Source organism: Homarus americanus, unplaced genomic scaffold, assembly GCF_018991925.1.
Source record: "Homarus americanus isolate GMGI-L3 unplaced genomic scaffold, GMGI_Hamer_2.0 scaffold48406, whole genome shotgun sequence".
Classification (NCBI taxonomy): Eukaryota; Metazoa; Arthropoda; class Malacostraca; order Decapoda; family Nephropidae; genus Homarus; species Homarus americanus.
The window spans coordinates 4,928,072-4,940,964 of NW_024753828.1; the positions used below are offsets into that span (position 1 = coordinate 4,928,072).

The 12,893-nt window shown below is 41.8% G+C and overlaps 1 non-coding gene across 1 annotated transcript; it reads left to right on the forward strand.

Moving 5' to 3' along the window:
• Positions 1-10,623: 10,623 nt before the first annotated feature.
• Trnas-cga lies at positions 10,624-10,705 on the forward strand. Its single transcript has one exon. It is a non-coding gene; the product is annotated as a tRNA-Ser (tRNA).
• Positions 10,706-12,893: the final 2,188 nt, after the last annotated feature.

Below are 12,893 nucleotides of genomic sequence, written 5' to 3' on the forward strand. Positions count from 1 at the left end.
GTAGTTAGTGTGGTACTTCTACTCCTAATAATAAGACTTACTACCCAGTTTCCTGTATCTAACACTTGTAGACCTGGATTAAAACTATCATTTTTTATTAAATTTTAGGTCAAAGATCTGTTACTGAGAAGCACAAATTACTTAACCTTAATAATCATTAAAAAAATAACTATCTTCACATCCGCCAGCTAGACGATAGTGATACTGTGTAGCTCTGTAATGACGAGTATTATTCCCGGCACACGAGCGACTCCTTCCATCAATAATTACCTTCAAAAACGTCATTGTCCTGGTGAGGTGAGGTGAGGAAAGGAAAGGTGAGGTGAGGTGAGGCCCTTGAACCTCCAGATTTTATGGAGTTTTACCTTAATTGATAATTCCAGAGTGTATCTGACTCACATTATGATACAAAGATTCTAAACGATCCCTATGCTGTAAGAACGTATCTACTGATTCACTTAAACTACGATGTAAAGATGTGTTCATAAACGTTCATATGTTAAGTTTTTTCCCTTAACTGTAGCCAAGAAAACGTATTTAACTGATTCAATTAACCCGGTAGACAGTGAATGTTTTCCAGTGGTTCTTGCGTTGACTTATCACCTGGTATACCTCGACTTTAGCGAAGCCTTCGACAGAGTCCCCCACGAAAGACTAATACGAAAAGTGGAGGCTCTTGGAATTGGAGGAGATATTCTAAAATGGATTTGTGCGTGGTTACAGGACAGGAAACAGTGAGTGAGCATTAACGGCGCTAAATCCGATTGGGGTAACGTCACTAGTGGAGCACCCAAGGCTCAGTACTTGGACCATTATTATTTATTAATAATAATAAATTATTATATATATAAACGGCATAGATATAGGTATAAACAGCAACATAAGTAAATTTGCTGATGACACTAAAATAGGGCGTGTAATTAAATCTGACAGGAAGATTAAAAAATTTTTTCGAATGGTCTGAAAAATGGCAAATGAAATTTAATGTGAACAAATATAAAGTACTTAGTCTTGGAGATGTAAACATAGAAAGCAGATATCAGATGAACAACGGTGTTATAGAGAAATCCGACTGTGAGAAAGATTTAGGAGTAATGATACGTAGGGATCTTAAACCAAGTCAACAACGTGTATTTGCTCGAAACAAGGCTAACAAAGTACTTGGGTTCATACAAAGGAGTGTTAGTTACAAGACTAAAGAGGTCATCCAAAAACTATATCTTGCGCTTGTCAGACCTCACTTGGATTATGCAGTTCAGTTCTGGTCACCGTACTACAGAATGGGTATAGAATCCTTAGAAAGAATTCAGAAGAGAATGACAAGACTAATCCCGGGCATTAGGAACCTTGAGTACAGAGACAGGTTAAAGCATCTTAATCTGCACTCCCTCGAGAGACGTAGAATGAGGGGCGATATGATCGAGGTGTATAAATGGAAGTCGGGGCTAAACAAAGGGGACATTACAAAGGTACTCAAACTATCCAACCAGGAGCGAACTCGTAACCATGGTTTTAAATTAGACAAATTTAGATTTAGGCGCGAAATAGGTAAACATTGGTTTGGAAATAAAGTAGTGGAAGAGTGGAACAAGTTACCAAACATCATCATTAACTCTAATACGCTGGATAGCTTCAACCATATATGAGCAATAGGGGTTGGGTGTAAACGGGACTGCCCAGTATGGTCCGCTGCAGTTTCCTCCATTCTTATGTTCTTATGTTAAGAGTCTCAGTAATTTCAGTGTTTCATTATGGATGTTTTATCTTAAGTCAACCTTTTTAAATAGTCTCGTATCTTCAGTTTAGAGGAATATTCACCGTACGTGTGTGTGAGTGTTGGTGGCACCCCTCGTCCCCGACTCCGCCTTCACTGATAAAACCTCTCCACCACTGACAACTCACCTTCCGTTTTCTTTGAGGGTCGCCGCCTACGTGTGTGTGTGTGTTGCACCATATGCCATGATGATGGTATAAGCTGCCGAGGACACACACTCTCTGCTGTGTGGGAGCAAATGAGAAAAACTCTCTCTCTCTCTCTCTCTCTCTCTCTCTCTCTCTCGTCAGTCAGTTTGGCGCCCGATCACATCTGGCAAAGGGTATAGGAATCGTATCCGTGGAATAATAATAATAATAATAATATAATTAACGATTTTTTGATAGAAAAATAGCAACCCAAAGCTTAAAATGACGCAATAAACAGATAAGACATAGGGGGAGTGGGTCATTTAACAAAAGCTTCTATTATTACAAAAACCAGGAGGAAACGTGTGTGTGTGTGTGTGTGTGTGTGTGTGTGTGTGTGTGTGTGTGTGTGTGTGTTAGATATAAGTAATATTTCTCCCCAATATATTTTTGGGAAGTAGACACACACACACACACACACACACACACACACACACACACACACACACACACACACACACTAAAATTATATCCCTTGGCGCTGGTTTTAAGTTGTTATCTTACATACTGAGGCCTGTAACTGAGCTATTGTGGACATGACAGTAGCAAATGTCACTCCCTAATGACAGTAAAGATCAGTTTAGACTTGTATGACTGTCACTTGGTTTCAGTCTTCAACCTGACGTGACTGACAGACTGACACCTATAGCTACACCATCATGTGACAGTGTTATGAGACTGACTGGTGGAGAAATGGTCTATATTAATGGTGTCATGTGATGGTGTCGTGTGTTGGTGATATGTGATGGTGTCATGTGATGGTGATATGTGATGGTGTCATGTGATGGTGTTATGTGATGGTGTCGTTTGATGGTGCTATGTGTTGGTGATATGTGATGGTGTCGTGTGTTGGTGATATGTGATGGTGTCATGTGATGGTGTCGTGTGTTGGTGATATGTGATGGTGTCATGTGTTGGTGATATGTGATGGTGTCATGTGATGGTGTCATGGCCTCGACTCCTCATTGATGAACACTATCAAGTTTCTAATTCACTTTCATTAATGACATTTATACTAAACTGTTTTATATATTAATTATAAAACACATGATTTACCTTGATATCAAACAGGCATTATTTAATCGACGACAAATGAAAATTAATTTACACCAACATCAAGTAATTAACCTAACCAAAAAAAAAATATTGATTTATTTTATACCAAAGATAAGATATTGATGTATTGCATTGTATAGTAAACCCGTTACAGTATATATAATGTTAATTAGTGAGTGAGGCACCAACGCACACACACCCACCACCGCCCACCACAACATTACATCACGTTGCAGTTCTCAGTTTATAAAGACACCTCCAGCTGTTTCCTTAAAAAAAAAAGTTTCCTATCGTTTTTTTCCCTCTTAACGGTGTGAGGAAATGTATCTCTGTTGAGTCTCAGTAGAATTTCGACGCCATTTTAAGCCGCTATCGTTACGTAGTATAGTGAGTCAGTATGTGTCCACCTTATTTTATCGTATGGCCATTCTGGACTTCTATATATAACAGCTGAAGTTAGACGGAGAGAAAATTTAACTAAGAATATTTGAGAATTTTCATGTGTGTAGAGAGAAGCGAGAGGTTAAGGTAGAGAAGTGAGAGGTTACGGTAGAGAAGTGAGAGGTTAAGGTAGAGATGTGAGAGGTTAAGGTAGAGATGTGAGAGGTTAAGGTAGAGAAGTGAGAGGTTAAGGTAGAGAAGCGAGAGGTTAAGGTAGAGAAGTGAGAGGTTAAGGTAGAGAAGCGAGAGGTTAAGGTATAGAAGTGAGAGGTTAAGGTAGAGAAGCGAGAGGTTAAGGTAGAGAGTGAGAGGTTAAGGTAGAGAAGTGAGAGGTTAAGGCAGAGAAGTGAGAGGTTAAGGTAGAGAAGTGAGAGGTTAAGGTAGAGAAGTGAGAGGTTACGGTAGAGAAGTGAGAGGTTAAGGTAGAGAAGTGAGAGGTTAAGGTAGACAAGTGAGAGGTTAAGGGTAGAGAAGTAAGATAAGGTAGAGAAGAAGGTAAGTAGAGTTGAGAGGTTAAGGTAGAGAAGTGAGAGGTTAAGGTAGAGAGAAGGAGAGGTTAGGTAGAGAAGTGGAGAGGTTAAGGCAGAGAAGTGAGAGGTTAAGGTAGAGAAGTGAGAGGTTAAGGTAGAGAAGTGAGAGGTTGTGCAGAGATGTGAGAGGTTGGCGCAGAGAAGGAGAGGTTAAGGTAGAGAAGCGAGGGAAAGGTAGAGAAGTGAGAGGTTACGGTAGAGAAGTGAGAGGTTAAGGTGGGAGAAGGAGAGGTTAAGGTAGAGAAGGAGAGGTTACAGAGAAGGGAGAGGTTAAGGTAAAAAGGGGAGAGGTTAAGGTAGAGAAGTGGAGAGGTTAAGGTGGGGAGAAGTGAGAGGTTACAGAGAGAAGTGAGGTTAAGGTAGAGATGTGGAGAGTAAGTTAAGGTAGAGAAGCTAGAGGTTAAGGTAGAGAAGTGAGGTTAAGGTAGAGAAGTGAGAGGTTACGGTAGAGAAGTGAGAGGTTAAGGTAGAGATGTGAGAGGTTAAGGTAGAGATGTGAGAGGTTAAGGTAGAGAAGTGAGAGGTTAAGGTAGAGAAGCGAGAGGTTAAGGTAGAGAAGTGAGAGGTTAAGGTAGAGAAGCGAGAGGTTAAGGTATAGAAGTGAGAGGTTAAGGTAGAGAAGCGAGAGGTTAAGGTAGAGAGTGAGAGGTTAAGGTAGAGAAGTGAGAGGTTAAGGCAGAGAAGTGAGAGGTTAAGGTAGAGAAGTGAGAGGTTAAGGTAGAGAAGTGAGAGGTTACGGTAGAGAAGTGAGAGGTTAAGGTAGAGAAGTGAGAGGTTAAGGTAGACAAGTGAGAGGTTAAGGTAGACAAGTGAGAGGTTAAGGTAGAGAAGGTGAAATACAACACCTGGACCCTTGATTAACTCACGTAAGATCGATTAATTGATTAAAATCGTCATAAAAGTTCACACAGGTTCAGTGAACTTCATGTGATCAGATGTTGCGATGAGATGGTACATGGCAGGTACACACACATGCACACACACACACACACACACACACCCCCCTGCTTCATCCACTGGACCTCGTCCCATGATATCAGCTGGACAATATGCTAGTGGACATAATCACGCTGGACAATTATACTAGTGGACATAATCACGCTGGGCAATATGCTAGTGGACATAATCACGCTGGACAATATGCTAGTGGACATAATCACGCTAGACAGCTATGCTAGTGGACATAATACGCTGGACAATATGCTAGTGGACATAATCACGCTGGACAATATGCTAGTGGACATAATCACGCTGGACAATATGCTAGTGGACATAATCACGCTGGACAATATGCTAGTGGACATAATCACGCTGGACAATATGCTAGTGGACATAATCACGCTGGACAATATGCTAGTGGACATAATCACGCTGGACAATATGCTAGTGGACATAATCACGCTGGACAATATGCTAGTGGACATAATCACGCTGGACAATTACTTACTGAATAAAATTATGCCGGAAAATTTATTAATGAACAAAATTCCGCTGCATAATTTCCTCTAGACAAAATCACGTCGGCTAATTTCTTTCTGGGTCAAATTAGGTGAGGTTAAGTTAAGTTAGGTTAGGTTAGGCTAGATAGAATAAGGTTAGGTTAGGTTAGGCTAGATAGAATAAGGTTAGATTAGATTAGGTAAAGCTGAGTTAGGCTAGATAGGTTAGGTTAGGTTAGACTAGATAGAATAAAGTTAGATTAGATTAGGTAAAGCTGAGTTAGGCTAGATAGGTTAGGTTAGGTTAGGTTAGGTTAGATAGAATAAGGTTAGATTAGATTAGGTAAAGCTGGGTTAGGTTAGGTTAGGTTAGGTTAGGCTAGGTTAGGTTAGGTTAGGTTAGGTTAGGTTAGGTTAGGCTAGGCTAGATAGAATAAGGTTAGATTAGATTAGGTAAAGCTGAGTTAGGCTAGATAGGAGAAGTTTAGGCATCGCGTCCTACTATGAAAGTGACCTCACGTGACTTGCTGTACCTGTACCTCCCACAGGTACACCTTTACTACACGTATAAAACCTGTATAACTCAACACCTTTGTCGAGATGCTGTCAAACTTTCACACAACCATCCCCACTTTTACACTAGTTTATCCTCTATAGTTTGGTTAGGTTAGGTTAGGTTAGGTTAGGTGAGATAAAACTTTACACAGCCTTTATGTTTCTCTCACTTCTCTACCTTAACCTCTCACTTCTCTACCTTAACCTCTCACTTCTCTACCTTAACCTCTCACTTCTCTACCTTAACCTCTCACTTCTCTACCTTAACCTCTCACTTCTCTACCTTAACCTCTCACTTCTCTACCTTAACCTCTCACTTCTCTACCTTAACCTCTCACTTCTCTACCTTAACCTCTCACTTCTCTACCTTAACCTCTCACTTCTCTACCATAACCTCTCACTTCTCTACCTTAACCTCTCACTTCTCTACCTTAACCTCTCACTTAAATTACTGTGTCTGACTGAACACGATTCCTCCCTCACCACCCGGCTCTTACACCATGTTTTACCATCACTGTCAACTTTCACCTATACCATTAACCACCATACCTGTCCCCCATGGGTATCCTTAACCACCATATTATGTCTACCATGGTTGCCTTATACACCTACCATTAACCACCAGGATTAACCTTCACCTTACCATGATTACCATTTATTACCACCACTTGAGCTACCATGGTCATTCCCTAACCTAACCTAACCCCACCATAATGGATCAAAACCACCACCATGGGCAGCAGCAACATCACAGCGGTGGGCGGGCGTGGGTCACCATGAACTGTGATGCCCACGCGCCCGGGTATGTGCGTGTTGGGTATCCTGGCACCAGCCGCCGCCTGGCACTCTATACCTGAAAGTGGGACACCCTTCAACTCTCCCCTCCCCTGCCCTGCCCGGCCCTCCCCTCCCCTGCCAAGGTAGTGGGAAGGGGTATGCTATGAGAGAGGAAGGGGAGGGGAAGGGGAATGAGGATAAGAGGGACAGAGGAGTAAAGAGTGAGGGGGGAAAGACACAAGGACGAGAAAGATGTAAATAGAGAGAGACAGGATAATTGTGTGTGTGTGTGTGTGTGTGTGTGTGTGTGTGTGTGTGTGTGTGTGTGTGTGTGTGTGTGTGTGTGTGTGTGTGTGTGTGTGTGTGTGTGTGTGTGTGTGTGTGTGTGTGTGTGTGTCACTGCATACACGGAATGTGGAGGAAGAGAGAGAAAGTGAAACGTAAAGCCAGAAAACTAAATGGAAGATCACATACACACACTTTGTCTCTTCACCTACACTCTCTCTCTCATTTCTTTGTTTTTCATGTTTTTTGTCTCTCTTTGTCTGTTCTCTGTCTTCTATCAGTCTCTATCTGTCCTTTGCCTGTCTCTATCTCTCATCTGTCTGTCTATGTCTGTCTGTCTGTTCTCCCAGCACCACACCGTCTTCAGCTGTGGGTCGTGAGTCACTGGCGGCGGTGACCTCCTGCTGATACTATACCTGTATCTCACCTTCACGGCTGCTGGTGGTGGTGGTGATAAAAATGGTGGTGAATATAACCTGAGAGAGAGAGAGAGAGAGAGAGAGAGAGAGAGAGAGAGAGAGAGAGAGAGAGAGAGCCGCTACATGACCCCCCAATTAGATAGCTCTCTCTCCTTCTGGTAATTTAAGAGGAAAATCATTTCGTTTTCAACACACAAACAAGACTAAGGGAAGCGGCCAGCAATTTAGGCTAAACCCACGTTAATCCGGGCAAGAACATAAGAATGGAGGAAACTGCAGCGGACCATACTGGGCAGTCCCGTTTACACCCAACCCATATTGCTCATATATGTTTGAAGCTATCCAGCGTATTAGAGTTAATGATGATATTTGGTAACTTGTTCCACTCATCCACTACTTTATTTCCAAACCAATGTTTACCTATTTCGCGCCTAAATCTAAATTTGTCTAATTTAAAACCATTGTTACGAGTTCGCTCCTGGTTGGATAGTTTGAGTACCTTTGTAATGTCCCCTTTGTTTAGCCCCGACTTCCATTTATACACCTCGATCATATCCCCCCTCACTCTACGTCTCTCGAGGGAGTGCAGATTAAGATGCTTTAACCTGTCTCTGTACTCAAGGTTCCTAATGCCCGGGATTAGTCTTGTCATTCTCTCCTGAATTCTTTCTAAGGATTCTATACCCATTCTGTAGTACGGTGACCAGAACTGAACTGCATAATCCAAGTGAGGTCTGACAAGCGCAAGATATAGTTTTTGGATGACCTCTCTAGTCTTGTAACTAACATTCCTTTGTATGAACCCAAGTACTTTGTTAGCCTTGTTTCGAGCACATACACGTTGTTGACTTGGTTAGGTTAGGTTAAAGTTTGTTCAGGTTCAAGCAGTTTGGTTTTGTTAAATTGGGTTTTGAGTAAGTTGGAATAGAAAGATTAAGTTGAAATAGTGAGATTAGGTTAAAACAGGGAGATTGGGTTGAAATAGAGATATAGATTAGGTTGTGTTGGTTTCCAGTAGACGTATGTTTAGTCGGATTTGTTACTGGTAAGTGGACACAGTACTCGAATCGTGTCCCAAGGGTCGCTGGTTCACGTCTTGTTGCCTCCAGTCCACTCAGATGTGAATAGGTTAGGTTAGGCTAGGTTGGGTTAGGTTAGGTTAGGTTATGTAAGGTGAGTTGAGGTGAGGTTAGGGGAGGTGAGGTGAAGTCAATCACCTGGGTATTACCTGTCACGGCTGGGAAATATGAGGTCATGAATTCGTTACCTCAGCTGTTTTTAACCAGGTCAGGCCAAGGTAGATGGCTGTCACGTTTGACCTCTGAACTGTGACAGTGTATGGGTGTATTCTTGGGGTGTATTGCATGAATGATATATGACTGTATTGTATCGTCTATTGTAGGATAAAAGTGTATCAGTGAAAGTTCTATTCGCTGACCTAACGCACAATAGTTTATTTAAACTAACCTAACCTAACCTAACCAAAAGCTAAGATTATGGAAAAACGGTAATATTTGTTCCTCTCTTGTGTGTTTGTTCGTCTGTAGTATATCTGTTCGTCTGTTGTATGTCTGTTCCTCTGTTGTATGTCTGTATATCCGTTCATCTGTTGTATGCGTGCCCGTCTGTTGTATGTATGTGTGTCTCTTAGGGTAGCTATCATCTAAGCACCTTGACTCAAAACGGAAATAATAGATTCCGACGATGCACAATGTATAGACAATGTTTACCATCGGTGTGTGAGAACCCTGGTGGCAGTGACCCTCCACTCGTCACCTTAATGTATCCTACTGTGTATTAAGAGAGACAGAACCCCAAAGACTTAAGATTGATTGACGTATTTTCTTGACTCCTAACTCGTCCTTCACTTAAGGGTTATATTTATACAACAATGAACTGGGTTGTTTAGTAACCAAATAGTGATAAATAACCAAATATGTATGAACGAGAATTGGTTATTGGCTGGGAATACATCTCAAATAATACCCTGTAAGAACATTATCAGTCAAGTCAGGGAAGACAGACACTGGACTGATGAGACGTAACCAGCAATTAGTGACAGTTAAGCGCCAGTGGTGACCAGTGGTAATTGCCGATAATGATTATATAGAGTAAGAGTGTGACGTGTTGATTTAAAGTGGATTAGTTACGCGTTACATTGTCGTCCATAACACTGGTCGTTTGCGTCACACTTGTGGCTTGTAACAGCCTTCACTCTCACGATCACAGTAATGTAATTCTAATCACTTATGACGGGAGTATTTCTGTTTAGTTTGTGTACGTCAGTGGTGGTGGGAGTTCACTTCTCTGTAACATAATTTTCACCACTTTTCGCGGGTAATTTTACTCCTCTTTAACAATTTACATCCTTTTTGGCGGGAGATTTACATTACTTTTGGCGGGAAAGTTTCTGCGCGACAAGAAAACATAAACAACTCGTAAACATAAAAAGGCATCAAGTATATTTTAAGTATTTTCCCGCCACACTTAGAGTAATTACCTTAAGTAATTATACGGTTTGTGGCTGCAGTTTCCTCATTACGAAGGTGTCAGTTCATTCTTCTCGCTGCAAAGATGTAAGTCATTCTTCTCTTTACTAAGATGTCGTAAGTCATTCCTCTCGCTGCTAAGATGTCGTAAGTCATTCTTCTCTTTACTAAGATGTCGTAAGTCATTCCTCTCGCTGCTAAGATGTCGTAAGTCATTCTTTTCGTCAGATGTCGTAAGTCATTCTTCTCGCTGCTAAGATGTCGTAAATCATTGTTGTCGTTACTAAGATGTCGTAAGTCATTTTTCATATTTACGACGAGTCTGTCAGTCAATTACAGGTCGGTAAAGTCAGGAGAGGTCACAGGAGGTCTGCAGGGTTTAATGGGGAGGTCAGAGGTCAAAACTGGTGGCTGGGACCTGAGGAAGCACACACACACACACACACGCACGCACACACACACAGTCATACAACCATACTGTAGTGTAATGATTCTGTGGTACACTGATGCAGTTGTGCACCGTAAATAATACATGAATTGGGAACTAGTACAGAAGAGAGCATCAGGTGTGTGAACCGTACCGGGTGTGTAGTGAACTCCAGGTGTTGTGAGTAACAGCTGATAAGTCACCATCTGTTTTATCAGTTGTTTTGTGTCGTATTATATAGCAGCTGCGGTGTCCGAGTGGTTAAGGAGATGGACTCGAAATCCATTGGGCTTTGCCCGCACAGGTTCGAATCCTGTCCGCAGCGATGAATCGTTTGATTATGACGGGGTTGTGTAGGTAAGGTTATAAGTAAATACCATAGTAATGTGTCACACATGGAAAGTGGATTTTAAGTAGTTTTAAGAAGGTGCACTGTAAAATAATGAGGGTTTTAAGTAAGCATTACGTTCGGAAAACAGGGGTTTAGATAATTATCGCAATAAGTAATTAAGTTTTTAAGTAAACACCATACCTCAACAAGCAATTAAGGTTTCAAGTAAGTGCTGTACCTCATTAAGTAATTGCTGTTTAGTAAATAACACAGTAAGTAACGTTTTAAGTAAGTTGATTTTCTAAGTTGTGTACATGTCTGGACACAAGGTTTACAGTGGTAATAGAATTTTTTGTTTGTTTCTCTGAACGATAAGGAAGACCAGTACTTGTTTGCATGAGGGAGCTTGTTTGTTGAGTGATAACAACATAACGGGGAGAATGAATCACAATTACCAGGATGACTATGATGTGGTCAAAGGTGTTTTAGGCCACACTTGAAAAAAATCCCATCAGTTAGGTCAGGAAAAGCAGGGCTTACGAAACGCGGCCAAACGCAAGCACAGTTACACCTACCTTCGTATCTAATGACCAGTGGCCACCACAACTAGAGGTGGCCGTGGCAAGGGAAGGAGGCCATGCAGTGGTCTGTGAGAGAAGGAGGCCATGCAGTGGTCTGTGAAGTAAGGAGGCCATGCAGTGGTCTGTGAAGTAAGGAGGCCATGCAGTGCAGAGAGAAGGAGGCCATGCAGTCTGTGAAGTATGCAGTGAGAAGCATGCAGTGCAGAAGTAAGGTCTGTGAGAGAAGGAGGCCATGCAGTGGTCTGTGAGAGAAGGAGGCCATGCAGTGGTCTGTGAAGTAAGGAGGCCATGCAGTGGTCTGTGAAGTAAGGAGGCCATGCAGTGGTCTGTGAAGTAAGGAGGCCATGCAGTGGTCTGTGAGAGAAGGAGGCCATGCAGTTGTCTGTGAAGTAAGGAGGCCATGCAGTGGTCTGTGAGAGAAGGAGGCCATGCAGTGGTCTGTGAAGTAAGGAGGCCATGCAGTGGTCTGTGTAGGATTTTTCCATTCTTATCGATAGTCTTGTTTATTTTGAAGTCCAGTTCCGTCTTTGCTGCCACACCTTCAGCTGATAGACTGTTGTAATACCCTCTGTGTGGTGATCTTCCTCATATTCGTTCTGGAAGACGAATTTACGAACTTGAAGCTTTGTGAGGTCTTGAGATTGTCACACTTGGCATCTTGAAGAAAGGGGTCTGGGCTTACATCCATCCTCCCTCCACTCCTTCACCCCCTTCGGGATTTTGAATATCCAAGAGGTGCGCCCCGTCGTGTTCCAAGGCCGTCGCTCTACTGGATAATCACACACACACACACACACACACACACACACACACAGTTTATTAAGAAGTCTTCAAGGATACGCCATTATTATTGTGTTGAGTGAAGAATAGTATAAAATGAGCAGTGGTGATGGAGACTAATGAGTGATTTCTACATTAATGTTTAACACAAGCTCACTGGTCGACCCCACCATGACGGGTACTATACACTGTACGGTATTATTTATCATTCTAACTCTAATCTAACCTAACTTACTAGCTTAATTAACGTAACTATGCAATCTAACCTAATTAGTACACATAACCTTGAGTATAGTTATCTCTCGTAGGTTAACCTAATTTTAATCAAACCTAAGTTACCCCAAACCATAACTAATTAACTTATTCAACCTAAGGTAAGGTTTATTAAGTTTGTCTTGGCTAGGTTTTAGGTTTAAATAATAATTACTTGATTAATTAAACAAAAAATGTCCCCGCGCCTCACGCTCCCCTGGTCAGGCCTCAGCAAGTTTAATGGTTAACAACTTTATTGGCGAAGCTTGGAGTACAGTTTGCTTATTCTGAGTAATTCAGTCAGGTCTTGACACTGAGGGTGATGTCATTGTTCACTGCCACACAGGACAGAGGTTCATATACAGTAGAAGTCATATTCTATTTGAGGACTAATCAGTGTGGACAAACAGCAAATTTAGGATAAACAGCAAGAATGTCCTCAAGCACTCCCGATTCAATGTAGTAATTACATGGTTCATGATACAATAAGCCAGGTGGCCTGAAGTCTTTCACAGTGTCACGTTCAATAATATAATGTTCAATTGTATGGTTTAAAGCCTCGGCAATTG